The 21,153-nt window shown below is 38.7% G+C and overlaps 1 long non-coding RNA gene across 1 annotated transcript; it reads left to right on the top strand.

Annotated features, from left to right (window-relative positions):
- The first annotated feature begins 64 nt into the window (after positions 1-64).
- LOC141578544 (uncharacterized) lies at positions 65-10,612 on the top strand. Its single transcript, XR_012508916.1, has 3 exons — positions 65-375; positions 5,726-5,844; positions 8,110-10,612. It is a non-coding gene; the product is annotated as an uncharacterized LOC141578544 (long non-coding RNA).
- The last annotated feature ends 10,541 nt before the right edge of the window (positions 10,613-21,153 follow it).

The raw sequence follows: 21,153 nt of genomic DNA on the forward strand, positions 1-21,153 counted from the left end.
TCACGCAGGGACACGCTCACGTGAGCGGGCGTGGTCACGTGGGGGGCAGGGCCGGCGAGGAAGGCGGAGTGGCGGCGGCGTTCGCTTTCTTCCCGGACTGTCTTCGGCACCTGCCCCGGGCCTTCCGCCGCCGACCGCGCTGCTCTGCTGCTTCTTGCCCTGCTCCGGCTGCCGACCCGGCGCCGCTCTGCCGGGAAAGTGCGGGCCTCCCCGCCGCGGCCCGAAGCCAGGCTCCTCCTGCGGGGTCCCACCTGCGCTAGGGACCCGAAAGCGCGCGCCGCCCTTCTCGCAGCTTTGCTCTCCGCAGGCTCTTTGGCAGCTCTTAATTCCACACAGTTGATTGAGCATCTTATAATTTGTCAAGTCACCTGCCAGGTACTGGGAATACAAAATGGAGTGAGACAAACTCTCCGACCTCATAAGAGTTAACGGTTTAGTTGGAGAGAGCGACAGATACCGGTACTTTAAAGGACGCTATGGCGAATGGACGAATGTAGTGAGAACAGTGGCTGGAATAAGCACGGAATTCTATAGGGATGCGTGGGAGAAGCGTTTGAGAAAGAATAAGTTTAACCAGCTTTGGCGGAAAAGTGGCGGCGGAGGGGGTGAAGAGTGCTGAGGGTCTTTGAAGTTCATACGTAAGTTAGAATTAGTAAGAATGAGCCAGTAGTGATACCTGTATGAGGGCGTGGGTTATGGAGGAGTGAGGAGGGGGCGTTAGGAGGGATAATAAAGATGCAAGCATGAAACAAGGATGTGTGTGCGCGCGCGCTTGGTCTGAGAATGTGAGAAGGAACTCCAGAGTAGACACAACTAACCAGCTCCAGGAGGAGCCAGAGCAGAGTAGCAAGAATGCAAGACGTGTTTTTAAAAATTCCATCTGGCAACACAACCCGACCCCCCACTTTTGGAGGTGTGAGGGGGTGCCAGGCTTGCCAACAGGATTTTGAGGGTGACAAAGCTAGAGATTGGATAACGATGAGGATTATTAGCTATCAAGAAGATTAGAGGTGGCAAGGGCCTATACTGGGGAATAGGGATGGGACAAATGAAGCAGAGTGTTTAGGAGGTGAAATGGGGATGACTTTGTGAATAATAGCTTATGAGGTCTGAGAGAAAGGAAGGACTTGAGATTGTCTCCCAAATTTGTAGCGTGCGCCCCAGATACAGGTGAGAATATAGGAAAAGAAGAGAGTAAGTGAGGATGCCAGAGAAGATAGATCATTTTTGACTGTGTTGCCTTTGCGATGTCCACATAAGATGATTACACTTTCCATCTCATGCTCTCTTCAGCTCCAAAGGAGAAGCCCCAGTCTAATGGAGCTGCCTTGCCAAGATGACTAGCAACTCCCATCTTCCCAGTTACAGTGCTCGCTTCTCTGCCCTCATCTTACTCCACTTCTCAGCGTCACTTGATGCAGTTGACAGCCCCTCCCTTCATGGCCCCCTTGACACTACACTTGCCTTGTTTCTCTTCTGGTTTACTGGGCTCTTATTTGTTGTCTCACTTGTCAGCTCCTCTTCTACCTGATCAAGTGCTCCAGAGTCCAGTCCTGAACTCTATTCCACTCATCCAGTCCCATAGCTTCAAACATCATCACGGTTCTCTACTGTCCAATAGGTAGCCATCACCACATGTGACAAGTTGACACTTCATACATATCATGTGTCATGGCTTGTCCTAATTGAAATGTGCTGTAAGTGTAAAATACACACCAGATTTCAAAGACTTAGTATGAAAAAATGAATATAAGATACCTTGTTCATTTATATACTGATTATATGTTAAAATGATAATATTTACATATATTGGATCAAATAGAATATATTAAAATTAATTTCACCTGCTTTTAGCTTTTAATGTGGCTGATAGAAAATTTTGAATTATGTATGTGGCTTACATTATATTTCTATTTATTGGTGCTGATTTATATGCTGATACCTCCAAAATACCTTAATTCTGAACTCCTTTCTTGAGCAGTAAGATTGCTTTTCCTGCTGACATCTCTACGTGGATGACCAATAGGCATTTCAAACCTTGCATATCCTGCACAGAATCCTTGAGTTCTCTCAGACATTTTATACCTGTTCCTCCCTAATTGCCCACCAGCAAAGTAAATGGCACATCTCTCCACCAATTGCCAGCCACGAGCCTAGCAGTCATCCTTGACAGCGTACCTATCTCATCACCCACATCTACTCCACCTTTGGAATTTTCCTGTCAACTTCCCTTTAAAACGTATCCTGAATCCATGCATGATGTCCACCACTACTGTTCTTGTAAGACTGGTATCATTTGCACAACTGCAACAGACCTTTAGTTTTTTTTTGTTTTTTTTTTTTTTGCTTACTTTTAATGAAAAATGAATATACCTAGTATGACATTCAAACAGTACCAAAGAGAATGGAGCTCAAGGCAAATCTTTTCTTTCAATCCCCAGTTCTTTTGGGAAGTAATCACTATTACTAGATTCCTTTGTATCTTCCCAGAGATATCCCACACAGTTCTTTATTTTCTTTGAACCCAATAATATAACAGCAATTGCCTTCATTTTTTTGTAACATATGCAAAGGATTTTGTTGTATGGGTGTGTCACACTTTTCTTGGCAACTCCCCTATTGGTGGACATTTAAGTTGTTTACAAACTACTGTACACAGTCCTGCAATGAATTGCTTGGACAATGGTCATTTCACATCTACCTGTAGAATAAATTCCTAAAAGTAGAATTGCTAAGTCAAATAGCTATACTTTTAAATTTTTGTTAAATAGTGTCAAATTGTTTTCCATGAAAGTCCAGTTGACACTCCCATCAGTTGGTACCAGTTGACACTCCCATCAGCAATGCCGGAAAGAGCCTGTTTCCCACATCATCCCTAATTAAGCTTGTTATCAGATTTTTGGTCTTTAATCTAGTAAATGAAAAATGGCTATCATGGTTTTGTCTCAATTTGCACTTCTGTTAGAGTGTAGGTTGAACCTCTTTATATGATTAATAGCCACTTACATTTTGTAGTAATTCATCTCGTATCCTTTGCTTGTTTTTTCAGATGAGTCATTTGCTTTCTCTTATTAATAAATTGGCTCTTTGTCAGTGGTGTGAGTTGCAAATATTTCTCTTGACTATGCTTATGGTATATTTTTCTGTATAATTTTTTAGTGTAAATTTTTTCCCCTAACTCCAGGGATTTGCTTCCCACTCAAGATTTTTAACAGCCTTAACTGGCTTCCTACTTCCACTATTGCATTTCTAGGCCTACCCAGCGATCAGAATGATCTTTTTAGTTAGTTTATGGTTTGGTTTGTCAAAGGATAAAGAGAGAACCATCCAATAGGTGAACTAAAAAAGACAAAACTAGATTTATTGTGTACTCTTGTAAGGGAGATCTATGTGGGTAGGCACAGTCTTACCAGAGCAGAGCAAGCCGTGGATCCTGTATAGGGCTTATGGGAAGTATGGAGTTCAGGGGTAGGTGCATTTAGGAGGCAAAACAGTTGGACATCATCTGTCTAATTGCGCTAGCTAATATCTCCAGTTCAGTGTTAGATAACGGTGGAAATAGTGTGCATTCTTATCTTGGACCTGGGATAAATACTAAACAGACAAACAAAAAAATGGGAGAAAAGGAAAAGCTTTTCCTTACAGTGGACACCCAACTAATAAATGTAGAAAAAACAATGGAAGTACAGCATCACAGTCTAGCAACCATCATAGTATTGATTCAGGCAAGACTCATCAGTGGTTGCTAAAATTAGTGGGTGAAATTTTGAGGAGTGACAAGGTACATACATAGTCTCAAAGTATCTCTTCACAGACACATATTAATTGTAAAGAGAAAAACCTTAATCACACATCACCTTAGTCAAAGTTAATATGACCAGCACTGAGATAAACTGACATCATGTGCCTCTTGACAGTATGCACTGAAATGGATACAGCCCTCCGTAGTAGACCTACCAGAAGTTCATGCCTAAATCTAATCATGAGGAAACTTCAGACAGACCCAAACTGAGGGACATTCTACAAAATAACTGGCCTGTACTCCTCAAAAAAGTAAATGTCATAAAAGACTAAGGAACCATTTCTGAGTAAAGCAGACCAAAGGGATGTGACCATTAAATGCAACACGTGATCCAGAATTTCTGTAATTGTAAGGAACATTATTGAGTCAGTTGACAAAATATGAATAAGGCCTATGATTAGATAATTTATACTCTATCACTGTCAATTTCTTGATTGACGATTGCAGTATGGTTATGAAAGAGAAAATACTTCATTTTAGAAAACACACACAGATATTTAGTGCCAACTTAGCTGCAACTTATTTTCAAAAAGTTCCAAAAAACATGTATGTGTGTATGCACACACATATATATACTTATATATGTATGCAGAGGGAGAGAAAGAAATCAAATGTGGTAAAAATGTTAACATTTAAAAAAATTTAATGTTAATATTTGGGGGATCTGAGTACAGGATATATGGGAATTCTTTGTGCTAGTCTTACAACCTTTCTATAAGTCTGAAAGTATGTCCACCAGACTTTGATCTCCTGAGAGCCTCGTGCATTTTTGTATCTCAAACACCTTGTACAGGACCCAGCTTGAAAAAATGCTGAAGTAGATGGATGAGGCCTTTAAATCAGGAGGGAGTTGCACCAACTCATGGTATAGCAAGGAAAGCATACTTCTTTGGAAAAACCCATTCCTGCCTACACAGTAAACATGCTCATTCTGCCTGCATTGACCTATTATGAGTCAACCAAGTTTCACCTACTTTGTAATTACCGAGTGATGGAAAAGTGGGACTGAGTATAGGTGTAGACTTTATCATCCGGCTGGGACATGAAGCCATTGGATTGACCAGCTGGTTTCATTGGTGTGGGGATGACTGCAGCCTCTGGAGCAAAGTTAGCCCCACTGGTAGGAGAGTAAGGATCTCTCAAAAATCTAAGTAGATTCAGCTTTCACCTGCCTTTACTTCTGCCACTTGTGCTGAGGGATGTGTGGTTCAGAACTCCCCTATCCCCATCCTATTCCGAATCCAAGCTGGGAACCACATAGTCCTCCTCAATACCTTCTTCCCCTCCCGAGTCTGCTCCACCCTCACCCCTCCCCACCTGCAGTGTGAGTTTCTAACGTGGGATAAGAGAGGGGTGTCGGGTTCTGCTTGGGAGCACAGAATCAGTGATAAGTGAACTTGATTTCAAAGAATGAAGAAGACTGAGCAGGGAAGGGGGAGGAGACTGAAGGTATTTCAGGCAAAAGCAAGATCATATGCAAAGGCTTAGAAAGAGATTCAAAATCACATCAACAGCCGTATCAGCTTCATCCAATTCTTTGTGGAAGATGTGCCAAGGAAAGATTTTTGGAAGTCTGGTAAAAATAACTAGATTGATTTAAATCCTGGGACTAGAATTTAAGTTGGACTTTTCTGTTTATCAACTCATAAAAAATATGTTATAGTCTCTGGTCAATTTTATATAATCACAGGAATGAAACTTTGTAGATTCTTACTTGAATGAGGTACCAATTTTAAAAGAAAAATATGTGCTTTTAGCAGCATAAGATGGCCCTTATATTTTAAAGTTTAACTGGCAAAACTAGTGGCCCAGATCATGCAAAGGCATCCACTAAGAGGTCTGGGAAGCCTTGGCTAATTCACCTACTAGTCAATCTTTTGTCCTTTTACTTTTTCTTTTCTTTTCTTTACCTTTTCTTTTCAGGCATTACCATTCATGACCTGAGAGTCTGTGTCTCCCCACACAGTTTGCCTGGTACCTTGCCTTTGACTGCCCCCCATGTGGAGAAAGCTCTTCCTTCACCTCTCAGCTCTGGGACTCAGGTAAGTTCTTATTCATTTATTAACATTTCTCTCAGCAATATATTTGCAAGGAAGTCCACTCTGAATATTTACATTTTTTTGCCCAGAATATAAAATTCACTTACATATAAGGAACAACAGCATGACATAAAGTTGAAATGTTGTCTTTATAAAGCATAATTTTAAGAGTTGCTTGAAATAGAAGTGCTTTTTTCAAAAAGAAGATATTCACTATGTGGGCTCATTGCAGATTTCTGCACCTTAATTTTCTCATCAGTGAAAATCATATTTGGGACTTGCATACTTTATTGGGATACCAGTGTTATAGTAGGATTTTTAAGCATGTCCATGTCCTCATATGAAAAAAAAAGTATGAGCAATAAATACTAGTCTTAATGTCTTTTGGATACAAAGTCGTGAATCTAAAATAATTAAAGCCTATATAGCTTAATAACAAAAAAAAAATCAACACAATCCAAAAATGGGCAGAAGACCTAAACAAGCAATTCTCCAAAGAAATACAAATGATAATAGGCACGTGAAAAAATGCTCAATATCACTAATTATCAGAGAAATGCAAATCAAAACTACAGTGAGGTATCACCTCACACCAGTCAGAATGGCCATCACTCAAAAGTCCACAAATGACAAATGCTGGAGAGGCTGTGGAGAAAAGGGAACCCTCCTTCACTGCTAGTGGGAATGCAGTTTGGTGCAGCCACTGTGGAAAACAGTATGGAGATTCCTCAAAAGACTAGGAATAGACTTACCGTATGACCCAGGAATCCCACTCCTGGGCATATATCCAGAAGGAACCCTACTTCAAAAAGACACCTGCACCATGATGTTCATAGCAGCACTATTTACAATAGCCAAGACATGGAAACAGCCTAAATGTCCATCAACAGAAGAGCAGATAAAGAAGAGGTGATATATTTATACAGTGGAATACTATTTAGCCATAAAAACCGACAACATAGCACCATTTGCAGCAACATGGATATCCCTGGAGAATGTCATTCTAGGTGAAGTAAGCCAGAAAGAGAAAGAGAACTACCATATGAGATCGCTCATATGTGGCATCTAAAAAAAAAAAAAGAAAACATAAATACAAAACAGAAACAGACTCATTGACATAGGATACAAACTTGTGGTTGCCAATGGGGCAGGGAGTGGGAAGGAACAGACTGGGATTTCAAAATGTAGAATAGATAAACAAGATTATACTGTATAGCACAGGGAAATATGTATAAGATTTTGTGATAGCTCACAGAGAAAAAAATGTGACAATGAATATATGTATGTTCATGTATAACTGGAAAATTGTGCTCTACACTGGAATTTGACACAACATTGTAAAATGACTATAACTCAATAAAAAAAAAAGTTTAAAAAAAAACTAAAAGTAGACCTACAATATGATTCAGCAATCCCATTTGTGGGTATATATCTGGAGGGAACTCTAATTTGAAAAGAACATGCACCCCAGTGATCATAGCAGCACTATTTATAATAGTCAAGACATGGAAACAACCTAAATGTTCATCAACAGATGACTGGATAAAAAAAGTTGTGGTATATTTATATAGTCAAAGACTACTCAGCCATAAAAAAGGACAAAATAATGCCATTTGCAGCAACATGGATGGACCTAGAGATCGTAATTCTAAATGAAGTAAGCCAGAAAAAGAAATAAAAATACTGTATGATATCACTCATATGTGGAATCTAAAAAAAGGAAAAAAGACACAAATGAACTTATTTACAAAACAGAAACAGACTCACAGACATAGAAAACAAACTTATGGTTACCAGGGGAGAAGGGGGTGGAAAGCGATAAATTGGGAAGTTCAAGATTTTCAGATACTAACTGCTGTGTATAAAATAGATATACAAGTTTCTTCTGTATAGCACAGGGAACCCATTCAATATCTTGTGATGAAAAAGAATATGAAAACGAATATATGTATGTATATGTATGACTGAAACATGTTGTACATCAGAAATTGACACAACATTGGAAACTGACAACTTCAATATATAAATAAATAAATACATAAATACATGCATACATACATACATACATACATACATACATAAAGCCAAAGAGCAGTCTTTATGGATCAGAACCTCTGCAGCCAAACTTTTTTTCAAAGGTCTGAAATAATGTTTGCATGCTCTATAAATAATGCTTTTTATTATATAGCAAAATACGTAAGAACCACTTAGATTTATTTTATACACTGCTAGTGGAATAATTCTGTTGTTTCCCTCATTTGTTTATAGCAAACTCGAGTCCTGAAGGTGCAGCGTAAATAATTCACTGGAGTTACAATACAAATCAGTGAGTGAACAAAGATTAAACAGTAAAGTACTGTGTAACTGACTTCAAACCATGGCTTAAAAGAAGGAAAGGGATTGCAAAAGATATTACATGGTTTATATGTATGACTATTACACTGCATGAAAAATTTCATTAAGAATGCAAAAAGTCTATGGAAATATTGGAAATATGTGAGGCAATATGACCAAACAATAATAAAAAGATACACAATACAGAATTACAAAATGACGAGGAAAAGATAAAAAAAAATGAACACCCAAACCAGCCCTTGGAAAAGCAGCATTCGAGATTAAATATGGGCATGCCCGTACAGAAGAACAGGAGATTTCCCACTGGGAAGAATGAAAAATGGGAAGGGGAGAGTTCTTACACCTCAGAGCTCAGAGCCTCTGATCCTCCAAACCCAGCTTGACCACTAGAGCTTTAAGTACATGTGTAAGAGTAAATACGTGTGTTTCCATTCATACACAGACCCCCAGACTGGCACATTCTTATTATTATCTGTTTTGAAAACTAGAGAGAAGGGACCTGACCCCAAAGATGCTAAATTGGTGAATATGTCAGGATAAAGAGGAGAAAGGCTAGCATACTGAGAACGAAGATAGGTACAATGCCTAGGATGAAATGCCGTCCATAATTGCCCCAAATTTCTAGCACCAATGATTACATTTATGCCCTACAGACTTCAATTTTTAGTAAAGATATGTCTCTCTTACTATGAATGTTAACTATGTACACATTTATCTTGCAGTCTGTTTCTGTTTTTCTCTGTCTGTATGTGTCCAGCTACGCATTCATCTATATGCCTACTGCTACCTATACATTTATCTATTTATCTACCATAGTTGTGGAAATCTGTTTCACAGCCTAATTGCAAAAATAAACTCACCATATTTTTCCTCCTTCATAACAGGTGGAGGGAGTCAGGAAAGAACAGGCAATATTATATTTTCTAATTAGAAAAATTTAAAGTAACTCTCTTGGTAAAAGAAAAAATGTACACGTATATATACATACATATGAATAGAAACAATGGAAAAATGTGCACATGTTGATGACTTACATATTGAGGAAGAGAAAGACAAAGGATGAGGAAATATTTTAAGAAAGAGTTAAGCTGTTAGAGGAACAGCCATAGGAAGTGTATATGGACAGTCTTGAGGCAGGTTATGCATTTACTGTCTCAGCTCCAGTTCATCTTTTTCACCTAGCCCAATGGTTTAAATATGCTTCCTTTGCCAACTGGCGCCATGTTATGCTTTGTCAGTAGGCGGCGCAAGAGAGACATCTCAGGCAGGAAGGTTTTGTCTCCAGCTCTCCTGTGCTCACTGCAGGGCTTCTGATGTGTGCAAAGCCTTTCCAGCTCCCAGTTCCTGCAGCACAGGTGGATTTTATTTTCAAGGAAAAATATTAAGAAACCTGTAGCTTAATAGAAGAAAGAAATACAGTACTACTATAAAAATTGTACTATAACAAAACTTCAGCAAAGGTACCTCTGAAATTCAAAGTGAAAAGAAGAAAAAGAATGAGAAAAAAATAAATTAGATTAAATTAAATTGAATTAAATTTAAATGGCCATCCTTTTGGAAGAACAAGAATAGAAAGGGAAATATGGGCATACCTTTACAGAAGCAGGGCAGATTTTACAATTTGGGAAGAAGTAATGTCTTCCCTACTCTAAGTTTGAAATTTAAATCAACACACACCCATATCAAACAGATCAGTGTAAAATCTTGGAGTAAACAAACTTACTAGACTCTGGTCCACCTGCTGCTATCTGTTCAAGCGTAATTTGTCTGTAAACACTAGAAGTGGCAGAGTCAATGTGTGATTCAGTTCACACATCTAAACCCAGACACATACTTGTATTATCTGCTTCAGATATCTGTCTGTCTCTCTAGAGGAATGACTGCCCCAAATAGATTGTCTTAGTTTGTCAGGAGGGCTGACCCACAGAGGACAAAGACAGGTATCACACCTGGCTTGAAATGCCTTCCTCATCTATCTCTACTATTCCTGATTCACCACGAATTTCTAGTATGAAAAGTTTAAATGATCTCCTGGATTAGGCCAAAAAAACAGCATTGATACATTTTGGTTTCCCTCTCTTTTCTTTTCTTCTTCAAGTGGAGGTACTGGGAATCAAACCAAGTACCTCGCGCGTGCTCAGCGTGTACTCCACCAACTGAGCTATACCCCGACCCCCACAGCATTGATACAGATGTCAATCATTAGAAATAGTTTCTCTCTGCCTAATGATCTATCCTGAAAAGTGCTGCGTATCAGTTCATATAGATCTTACTCTTTCTTTTCTTATCCCTGCATAGTACTGTATTGTATGTGTGTACCACAGTTTTTTCAACCACTTTCCTATATTGGGGCATTTGTTCAGTTTTCAATACTTTGTAATTATAAATCATATTATAATAAATAACCTTGTACATATGTATTTTTATATTGTCAAAAGTTTGTCTTCAGGCTGAAGTGTGATTGCTGGGTCAAATGATAAATGCATACGTGGTTTTGTTAAGTGTTGCCAAATTTCCAAATTTCCCTTTAGAGGGTTTGTAACATTTTGTGTCGTGAAAATACCTGTTTTCTCATATTTGTAAAGCTTTTGAATTTTTGCCAACCTGGATTAGCATATGTGGCATAGATTTACAAAAATAGCATGAAGAAATGTATACAATCATGGATGTAAGTTTGTAAAGGTAGGAATCATTTGCCTTTGGATAGATGTATTCAGCTATGTGGATCATCTGTCTTCGACTGTTCTCTTTTTTTGTCACTTATCAGAGTTAAGCTCTCTCTCTCCTTCTCATAGTCACTAAAACTGGCCAGTGGATGTCACTCTAGTGCTGCTTTAAGGGATAGATTCTAGTACAGCCTGCTCAGGTTTTTTGTTTGTTTGTTTTTGGATAATGACTCTCTTTAGAAACCTACTCCCTGTGTTTATTAGATAAACTAGGCAAGAGTTTCCAAGAGACAAATCTTTTTTTGAAAAGCCCATATTAACATGCTTAAGAGGAGGGAGCTTTTTGAAAGGCTAAATTCAGCATGTTCTGATTTAAGTAGTGTGTGATAGGTTTGATCTGATAACTCAAATTACCTAACTTAAGAACAAAATTTGTAAGCAATGAGAACTAAACCATGATCATGTGGCTCTTTAATGTATGTAGATGTTAACAGCTTGGTGTTTTTGTCCTTGATGAAGTGTCCTGCACAGCCTTAGAGATCTAGAGGGCGGGTCTGCCTGCACTCCTCCAGACCCCTGTCCAGCCAAGGGCAGTGACTTTTTCACTTAAAACAGTCTTCGAACATGAAATGCAGATCTCTTAGCTTTGCTTTTAGAGTTTCTCCCCAAACACTACCCTCATCAAATTGATCTTTAAATGAATTCCTAACATATTTATACTTTTTTTAAACCTTGGCAAGGATGAATCTTAAGGACTAGGAAATCCTAGAATTGATTACCTCATGGATTAAAGGGAAAGAGAAATCTTAACAAATCTAGGATATTAAACTGTAAGTCTTTAACATTCATTATTCTTCAAAAAGCAGATAATTTTCAAATCTAAAAGAAAAAGTTAAGTTCACAGAATACACCTGTATTATTTGTCATCAATATCAGGCATATTTGTTATCAAAATTAATTAAATGACATATAGATGTTATTTTTCAATAGATATTTTATCAGGAGAGTTCCAGCAGAAAAAGGATAGTATACTCAAATTAGGATATATCAAAAAAGGTTCTAAGAGTCTTAATAAAGACCACAAAATGTTAGTTGAGAATAGCCCAACTTCCCATTCTAGAATAAGGTCAATATTCAGTAAACATAACCATGATTAATAAAACTAACAATAAATGATACACATTGAGTTCTGATGTCAACAGTTAAGTCTCTCCAGATGAGAGCCCTTAGCCATGTGTGGCTAAGAAGTCATCTCCATTCTGAATCTCTCCACACTGGGGAAGTTCTGCCATGTTGTCACTTGCTAGCTGGGTTCTATTTGGGTCTTAGAGCCTTTGTTCCACTTGCCAGGCCATCCTGAGTTCTGGCTTATGCTCTTGTTCCAAGTCACCCGCAGTGCAGTCTTCACGAGGGAGTTCTCAGGAGCACCCTCTTCCTTCCGCTGTGCTTACTAAGCGTCCATCATTCATCATGTGTGACCACAGGACTGTCTCCCTGTGCTCGTGAGCCCCTGTGGCTTTTGTGTGTCTCTCATTTGAGCATTATGAATTTTCTGTCTGTGGCTCCTCTGTGCTCCCCACAAGCAGTTATGGAGGGAAAGGTTTTCAAATCTGCTCCATAAATATTGGGCTTTTTTTTAAAGGACAGATTAAAGTGTATGGATAGCAGAGGGTGACAGTGAACTTAGAAGAGTTACCACTTTATTACCTCCCATTTCTTGAGCAAGAGTTCCACTAAGTCTGCCTAGCAGCCTCGAATTTAGGAGTTGAACATGAAAATCACTCACAGCTGTTTGACAGGAATAGCATTTCACCTAGAACTTTTGAAAATTTTGCAAAAGCTGAAATTGAAAATTGGCTAAGAGTTCCTGAAGAATCTATTGCAATTCTAGTCTGCTGATGCATTGCCGTGAGCAGGTCAGGGCAATCTAGGCATTCTATTTCTTCCAATAAATACACATCTGCCACTAATTGTACGTATGCAATGATAGTTAACACTAATAATAATAAATATGTAATAATAATAGTTGAGTGCTTGCTGTGTGCCGAGTGTTGTTTTAAGCACTTACTTATCTTACGTAGTCCTCATAGCAACTCACTGAGGTAGGTACTCTTAGTATCCTCACATTATGGATGATGAATTTCCAGCTATGTAAGTAGGAAAAGGCAGAATGAGGAAACTGTAAGTAAGCCAGAGAGTTCTGGGGAACATGGGGAACTCTACCAGAGCAGGCTGGGTGGGTCAGCCCCATTGGCCCCACACAATACCCAGGCAAACAGAGTGTCCCTCCGTATGTAGCCTGATAGAGGCTCCATCTAGTGCCCCATCCGGGGGAGAGGAAGCCTTCCAGTGACCTAGCCATTAGACTGAGCTGGTAAAGAGGTAAAACCAGAAACAGTAAACCGAGGCGGGGCTTATTGTGCCCAGGACCTGAGGGCAGAGGCAGGGAGAAAGACTGTATCTCTATTTTGAATAAATAAGACAACCTCCCCCTTGTGCTCGTGGTGCCCTGGGCCATGCTGCAGCTTGTGGTGGCCTCTCTTGGGAGGCTCCCTGGATGGAAATAGGCACAAGTAATTCATCCTCTCTGTGTGTCCAGGGAAGGCAGCAGGCAGCTTGCGAAAGACTGGGCAATGGTCCTACTTCATGTTTAATTTCATGCCTCTTAGGGGGTGTGTCAGAAGTGGCCCACTGTGTCCTCCACAGGCACGTAGCATTGCTGCCCATGCCAGCCCAACTTCCAGCTGCAGCTCTTTGCTTCAGGGCAGGCTGTGGCCACCAGAGGCTACTGGGCTCATGCACAGGGTAGGCTAGAAGTTCCAGATAATTACTGCCAACTTGGGAGTTAGTGGATAATATCACATCCCCCTTGCCACGTAAGTAGATAATTCTGAAGCATGTTCTATACTTGTTCCAAATTCCCTAGAAAAATTTTGCCCCATTTGCCCACTCTGGTAATTGATTTGATAATATATCCCTTTAAGGTCATCAGCCCATCCCTTCTTACTCTCTCCTAGGATCACCTCCTGTGTTGGGTTTCTCCAAGATCACCCCCAGGTTCAATGATTCTGTAGGAGGACTCACAACTCAGCCTATAGTCAGCCTTGCGGTTATGACTGATTACAGCTGAAGGACACAAAGCAAACTCAGCAAAGGACAGGTGCATGGGGTGAAGTCCAGAGGAGCAGGAACAAGCTTCCAAGAGTCCTCTCGCAGCAAATCACACAGATGTGCTTAATTCCGCCAGCAACAAGTTGTGACAGTGTGTGTGAAATGCCGTCTGCCAGGGAAACTCATGAGAGATTCAGTGCCCAAAGTCTTTCATGAGAGGTGGAGAGATGTGCCATTTACTTTGTGAATTGTCTGTTCACATCTGTTCCCCATTTTAAAAAAATTGAGTTCTTTGTGTTCCCAATATTTAGTTGTAAGAGGTTTTTTTGTCTTTTTTAAAATTTAATTATATTTTTTAAACATTTTTTATTGAGTTATAGTCATTTTGCAATGTTGTGTCAAATTCCAGTGTAGAGCACAATTTTTCAATTATACATGAACATACGTATATTCATTTTCACATTTTTTTCACTGTAAGAGTTTTTTTAATATATATTTAGGATATAAGTCCTTCAATCAGATTATATTTTGTAAATAATGTTTCCCAGTCTGTGGCTTGCATTTTTATTTCCTTAATGAAGTCTTTTTAGACAGTATTGACATACAACTCACATACCATACAATTCAACCATTTAATGTGTACAAGTCAATGGATTTTAGTAGTCGCAGAGTTGTGCAGCCATACCACCCTCTAATTCTGGAACATTTCAACACTCCAGAAGGAAACCCTATACACATTAGCATTCATTCTCCATTTCCCCTTACTACCCCCACCAACCAGGCCCTCAGGAACTACTAACATATTTCCTGTTTGGAACATTTCATACAAACAGAATCATACAATATGTGGCATATTATGATTAGCTCCTTTCATTTCGTAAAATGTTTTCAGGTTTCATCCGGTTGTACCATGTATCAGTACTTCATTCCTTGTAATTGCCAAATAATAGTCCATTGTGTGACTACACAACATTTTCTTTATCTTTTCATCACTTGATGGACATTTGAATTGTTTCCACTTTTTGGCTATTATGAATAAGGTTGCTATGAACATTCGTATACAAGTTTCTGTGGACATACGTTTTCAGTTTTCACTAGTAATGTATAAGGGTTTCAGTTTCTCCATATCCTTGCCAGTATTTCTTATTGTCTTGTCTTTTTTCTTATAGCCACCTTAGTGGGTGTGAAGCCATATTTCTTTGCTTTGCATTTCCTGATGATTAATGGTATTGGGGAATCTTCTCATGCTGATTACACTTCGTAAATCTTCTCTGGAGAAATATGTTCTTTTCAGATCCTTTGCCCATTTTGAATTGAATTCCCTTTTTTTATTGGACAGAATGAATAGTTTTACCCATTCTTTTCTGGTTATATGGACTATCCCAAAATTTAGTGGTTTAAGCAATAACCAATTGATACTATGCAGAGGGGAAGATAATTGGGGGAAGTCTTATGAAAACATAAGGGATTATTATTAATTTTTCTCCAATTCCAGCTACTAACTTGGAAAGAAGTAAAATATTGTCTAATAATGCACTAATGGTACAATTCTGAGCAATTGTAATCCTGGCCAATGTCTAACCAGCAATGGTACACTCGAAAGTGAAATCACCTACCAGAGAAGAAACTGGGTGTAAATCCCCCTCCCTTGTGTCCAGATGAGGCAAGCCACGGCAGCCCTTTCCCCCTGTGAAAGAAGAATATGGAAAATATGACATCAGGGCAGGATGACACGGGGGAAATAGAGACAGGGAGAAAGGTAGCTCATTCATTCCTTCCCCACAAAGACCTGTGACTCCCAGGCCTCTTAGATCCTGTCAGACACACCTGCTTGGCTCAAGGATGATGCAGGTTCTAGCCTGGCCCTATTACTAACTTCTTTGTCACCTTGGACAAGTCAACTTCACCCCCCTGGGCTTCAATTTTCTTATTTTTACCCACCAGCTTAATTGCAATATGATTGACAAATAAAAATAGCATATATTTAAGGTATACAATATGATGTTTTGATATATATATATACATTGTGAAACTGTTACTACAATCAAGCTACTTATTATATTCAGTACCTCATAGTTATCATTGTGCATGTGTGATGAAAACACTTGAAATCTACTCTACTTTTTAAAAAATCAAATTTCAGCTAGTGCATTATTATTGACCGTAGTTACCATACCATACATTGGGTCTTCAGAACTGATTCGTCTGATAACTGAAAGTTTATACTGTGTGGTCAGTATCTCCCATTTTCTCCTACTCCCACCCCAGCCTCTGGTTCTCAACTATCTTTCTACTCTGCACTACTGTAAGTTCCACATATAAATGACACCATGGGATATTTGTCTTTCTCTGGCTAATTCACTTAGCATAACATCCTCCAGCCTCATCCATGTTGTTGCAAATGGCAGGATTTCCTTGTTTTCATGGCTGAATAATACTCCATTTTATACATCTCATGTTTTCTTCAACTGTCAATGAACACTTAGGTTGTTTCCATATCTTGGCTACTGTGAATAATGCTGCAATATAAAATAAGGAAATTTATCTGGGGCTAAATGTATTTTTTTCCGGTTTTAAAATGGTATGACCCAAAGGCAGTACAGTCAGCCCTCCATACTTGCAGGTTCCACACCCGCAGGTTCGAAGGGCCAACTGCAAGACTTGAGCATCCATGGATTTTTGTATTCTTGGCAGGTCCCAGAACCAATCTCCCACAGATACTGAGGGAGGACTGTAGTTACTAACCCCTATTAGTAAAACAGGTTGAATGCACCTAATATATACATATTTATTTAGATTCAAGATGTATACATGTATCAGAGTACTAGGACCTTATTATAATGAACACACACACACACAAATTTTAAAAGATGAGATTTTTTAATGAAATAATATTTTAAATATGTTGTTAGTTGGGATGTTCTATATGCCATTATCAATATCTCAAGCCACAATATAGACTTTGTTGATAAGGACAGTGAATTTGAATCCATTTTTTAGATAGTATTCTTAATCTTAAAGTTTTGTGTGTTGATTTTTTTGGTTGGGTTTTTTGTAGCTGTGTTTTCTTTTTTTCTCCTGCTTGGAGAAAGAGGCATGTCGGCTAGTTTCTTTCTTCTTCATTTGTTCCTGCCATGTTATTTAGCTGAGAGTCAACAAATCACACTCACCTCCTACCCACCTGTGTTGTAAGACAGAGCAGTCAGAGATGGAGACCAGGTTGATAGATGTTACACTCAGTGGCCTTACATACAGAAAACAGTTAACGTAGCAGACCTAAGTTGATAAACTTGAAAACGCTTACTTGCTAGGTTGCCCTTGACTGGCGTCTGGGAGCTTAGATTTCAGGAGGGTTCTCACCCATTAACTGATAAATGAGGCTCACTGTGCCGAACTGTTTGTACAAATAGTGTGGTTTATGCTGAGCATCTGCTTTCCTTCTGGGAGCCTAGAATTCGGATTATGTGCTAGATAGAGTGCTGTGTGATCAGCTCCCAAGGAAAACTCTAGGCACTGTGTCCCTGATGGACTTCCCTGATTGGCAACATTCCACATGTACTGTCACAACTTGATGCTAGGCGAACTCAGTGTCCTGTGTGACTCCACTGGGAGAGGACTCTGAGAAGCTTATGCCTGGTTTCCACCAGACTTCACCTCATCTGCCTTTTCCTTTTCTTGATTTTGCTTTGTGTCTTTTCTCTATAGTAAACCATAACCATAACTATGACTTAGGCTGAGTTCTGAGTTCCCCTAGAAAATCACTGAACCTGGGGACCTCATGACATTTCCTGCTAACGCTCCCAGCAATTAACTTACCCCAGCTGTACACCTCCCTTTGTTGAGGTATTTGAAAAGAAAGAGCCTTTGTCAAACTTTCAATTTATTTATGAAAATAAATAAGCCCACATACAGTATCTTAAAAACAATAGCCAGGAACACATAAGCTAGTCGAAGGAAGGCAATATAAATCTGTGCCTTTGGTCCTTGGAAATTTTGTTTTTCACTTACTTTGGGGCTTACTGTATACACATAGGATGAACTCAATAAATGCTTACATACTAAAAATGTACATTCTGCAAATGAAAATGAAAATGGAATCTTCTCCAAATTTTTCATAATTCTTTCCAAATTTTAACTAAAACGTCTCTTAAATTAGGATTAGAGAAATTGGATGTTTTTTAGTCATGCTGCCAGCTACCTCTTAGATGAACTAAATGCATTTTTGTCCACACTTGCTCTAACACTGTCTAAAAATAAACATTTTTCTTTCATTAGCATGGACTCAATTATAAATAACATTTCCCTGTTACGCAGTTACTTTGAGTTTAGACTCTCTTACTTTGATTTGTATTGAAGTAGTTCTTAAATTGATTGAATTATGCCACCCAAGTTGTATCCATGCTGGCAAAATTAGCATGAGACTATCCACATAAAACTAAACAGACTTGAGGGAATTACGTTGAAAGAGAAAAAAAAAGATCTAATCTCAAAAGTTTACAGACTGTATGATTTCGTTTATACAGCATTCTTGAAGTAAGAAAACTACAGAGATGAAGAAAAGATAAGTGGTTGCCGGAGTTGGGAGACTGGGGGAAGGAGGTGGGTGTAAAAAAATAAAATAAACAGAATGTGATTATTAATCAGGAATGTAGAAAGATGAAATCCTATATATCATTTATTTGAAAAATATTTATCATTACACATTTGATCTTTTTCATTTCCAAATATATATAGTTTTCACCTTGGTGATGACCTTGCTGAGTGGGAAACATAATATCTTTAATACATGAGTTAAATCTAAGATGATGTTCAAATGGACTGCAGGTAACTGTTTATGTCAATAATAAATACAGTAGATTACTTTTAAAACCCATACTTTGGGTTTTTTATTACAGATGCAATTGCTGACTTATCATAAATCAATGTGCTTAAAGTGCCATATGATATCAAATGTTTAGCTTAACAGCATAAAATTGAGCAGAAACTGTAAAACATGTTTTATAGATGCTATAAAACCCTGGGGCTGGAGGTCCCGCTTTTTTACATTACTCTGATCCATCAAGTCCACTGAAAATTCCAGATAGCCAGTACACCTGGGAATTGAAAATTGGCTTTCAGGTTATACTCAGTTCAGTTATTACGACCTCCAGGGACAGCATTTCTGTTTCCTACTATGAGGAGAGAAGCACAGCCTAGTGTAGGACACACAGAGTTAAATCCTTGTATCCTTTATAATGCTCTTTGTTACTAGTCCTTCCTGCTGTATCAGGTCTCCTCTTCCTTCCCCCACCCTCTTTTGGGTCCTTTAGCATCTAACAAGAGGCTAATTGATATGGCAAGAGGGTAGTCATTGTTTGTCTTAAAATGTTTGTTTCAGTGAATGTTCATTCAGCAAATTGAGTCAATAAGAGCTGTTCTGTGGTTGAGCAATAGAAAAGACTGGGTAGAGGCAGTACGAATGAGTATGGAGAGATGTGGATGCATGTGAGGGACCTTTAAGACAAAGAGGCAGTCAGATTTGGTGATAAAAAGAGTTGAGGAAGAGGGAGAAGTCAAAGATGATGCCCATGTCCTCGGCTTGGTGGCTGGATGGAGGGTGGTGCTATTGCTGAGATCGAGTCCAGAGAAGGGAGCTAGGGCACTGAGGAAGGATACACTGGATGTGAGATACTCATGGGTAATCCGGCATAAATTTCCAATAGCGATTGGTTATTGGGTCCCCGACCAGAAAGCAAATTAAAAGGAGTTAACGGTGGTAAAAAGCACTGATGATGTTTTCCATGGTTGCAGATGTAGTCCCTTCCATTGTAAACCCATATATCTCATGGATCCCTTCAGAGAATTACCTAATTCAGCCCTGCATTTTCATTTATCCACCCAGCCTTTAATTTCTAAGATTAACCCATCTATTGCTCACCTCTTAGCACTCAGAAAGTCTGCTACTTTTCTTCTTCATCCTGTGGAACCTGGAACTGAAGGTAATGCCTTAGTATGTAGCCCAGAGATCAGCACTGAAGAAATAGAAACACTAAGTAAAAAGTCTATGACAAGTTAATGAAGGGGTAAAATGGAATGATAAAAAAAAATGTTTTAGTCATCTAAAAGAAGGAAAGGAAAAAATTTAAATGGAACATAAAGCAGGTGGGTTAATTAGAAAACAAACAGTAGGATAGTCACTGTAAACCCAACTGTACCAATAACTAATGTGAATTGACTAAATAAACCAAGTAAAAAGCTAAAATTAATACTGGATTAAAAATAGACACATTTTGAATATAAGAACACAGAAAGACTGAAATTGAGAGGATGGAAAGGGTCATCATGCAAATGCTCACAAGAAGCTTGTGTAGCTATCCTAATATCACATGGAGTAAATTGTGAGGCAAGAAGAATCCCCAGCAGAAAGAAGAGCACTTTGTAATGAGCAGAGGGTCAATCTAACAGAAAAATAGCACAATCTCAAATGCTTACACACCCAATAACTTAGTTTCAGAGTGTAGAAAGTGGAAAATTGACAGATCTAAAATTCACTGAGGGAATAACAAATAACATAGAAATACAGAATATCATACAAGAATATTATGAAAAACTATATGGAACCAAAATGGATAACCTAGAGGAGATGGACAAATTTCTGGAAGCATACAGTCCACCAAGACTGAATCAAGAAGAAACTGACCACTTGAACAAACCAATCACTAGAAATGAAATTGAATTAGCAATAAAAAACCTCTCTACAAATAAAAGTCCAGGACCAGATGGCTTCACTGGGGAATTCTACCAAACATACAAAGAACTCATACCCGTCCTTCTCAAACTCTTCCAGAAGATTGAAAAAGAGGGAATACTCCCAAACTCATTCTATGAAGCCACCATCACCCTGATACCAAAACCAGGCAAAGACACCACCAAAAAAGAGAATTACAGACCAATATCACTGATGAACATAGATGCAAAAATCCTTACCAAAATACTAGCAAATAGAATCCAACAGCACATAAAAAAGATTACACAGCATGACCAAGTGGGGTTCAGCCCAGGGTCACAAGGGTGGTTCACCATACACAAATCAATCAATGTAATACATCACATCAAGAAGAGAAAGGACAAAACCACATGATCATCTCAATAGATGTAGAAAAAGCTTTTGATAAAATTCAACACCCATTTATGATAAAAA

Source organism: Camelus bactrianus, chromosome 1 (genome assembly GCF_048773025.1).
Source record: "Camelus bactrianus isolate YW-2024 breed Bactrian camel chromosome 1, ASM4877302v1, whole genome shotgun sequence".
In the NCBI taxonomy this organism is placed as follows: domain Eukaryota; kingdom Metazoa; phylum Chordata; class Mammalia; order Artiodactyla; family Camelidae; genus Camelus; species Camelus bactrianus.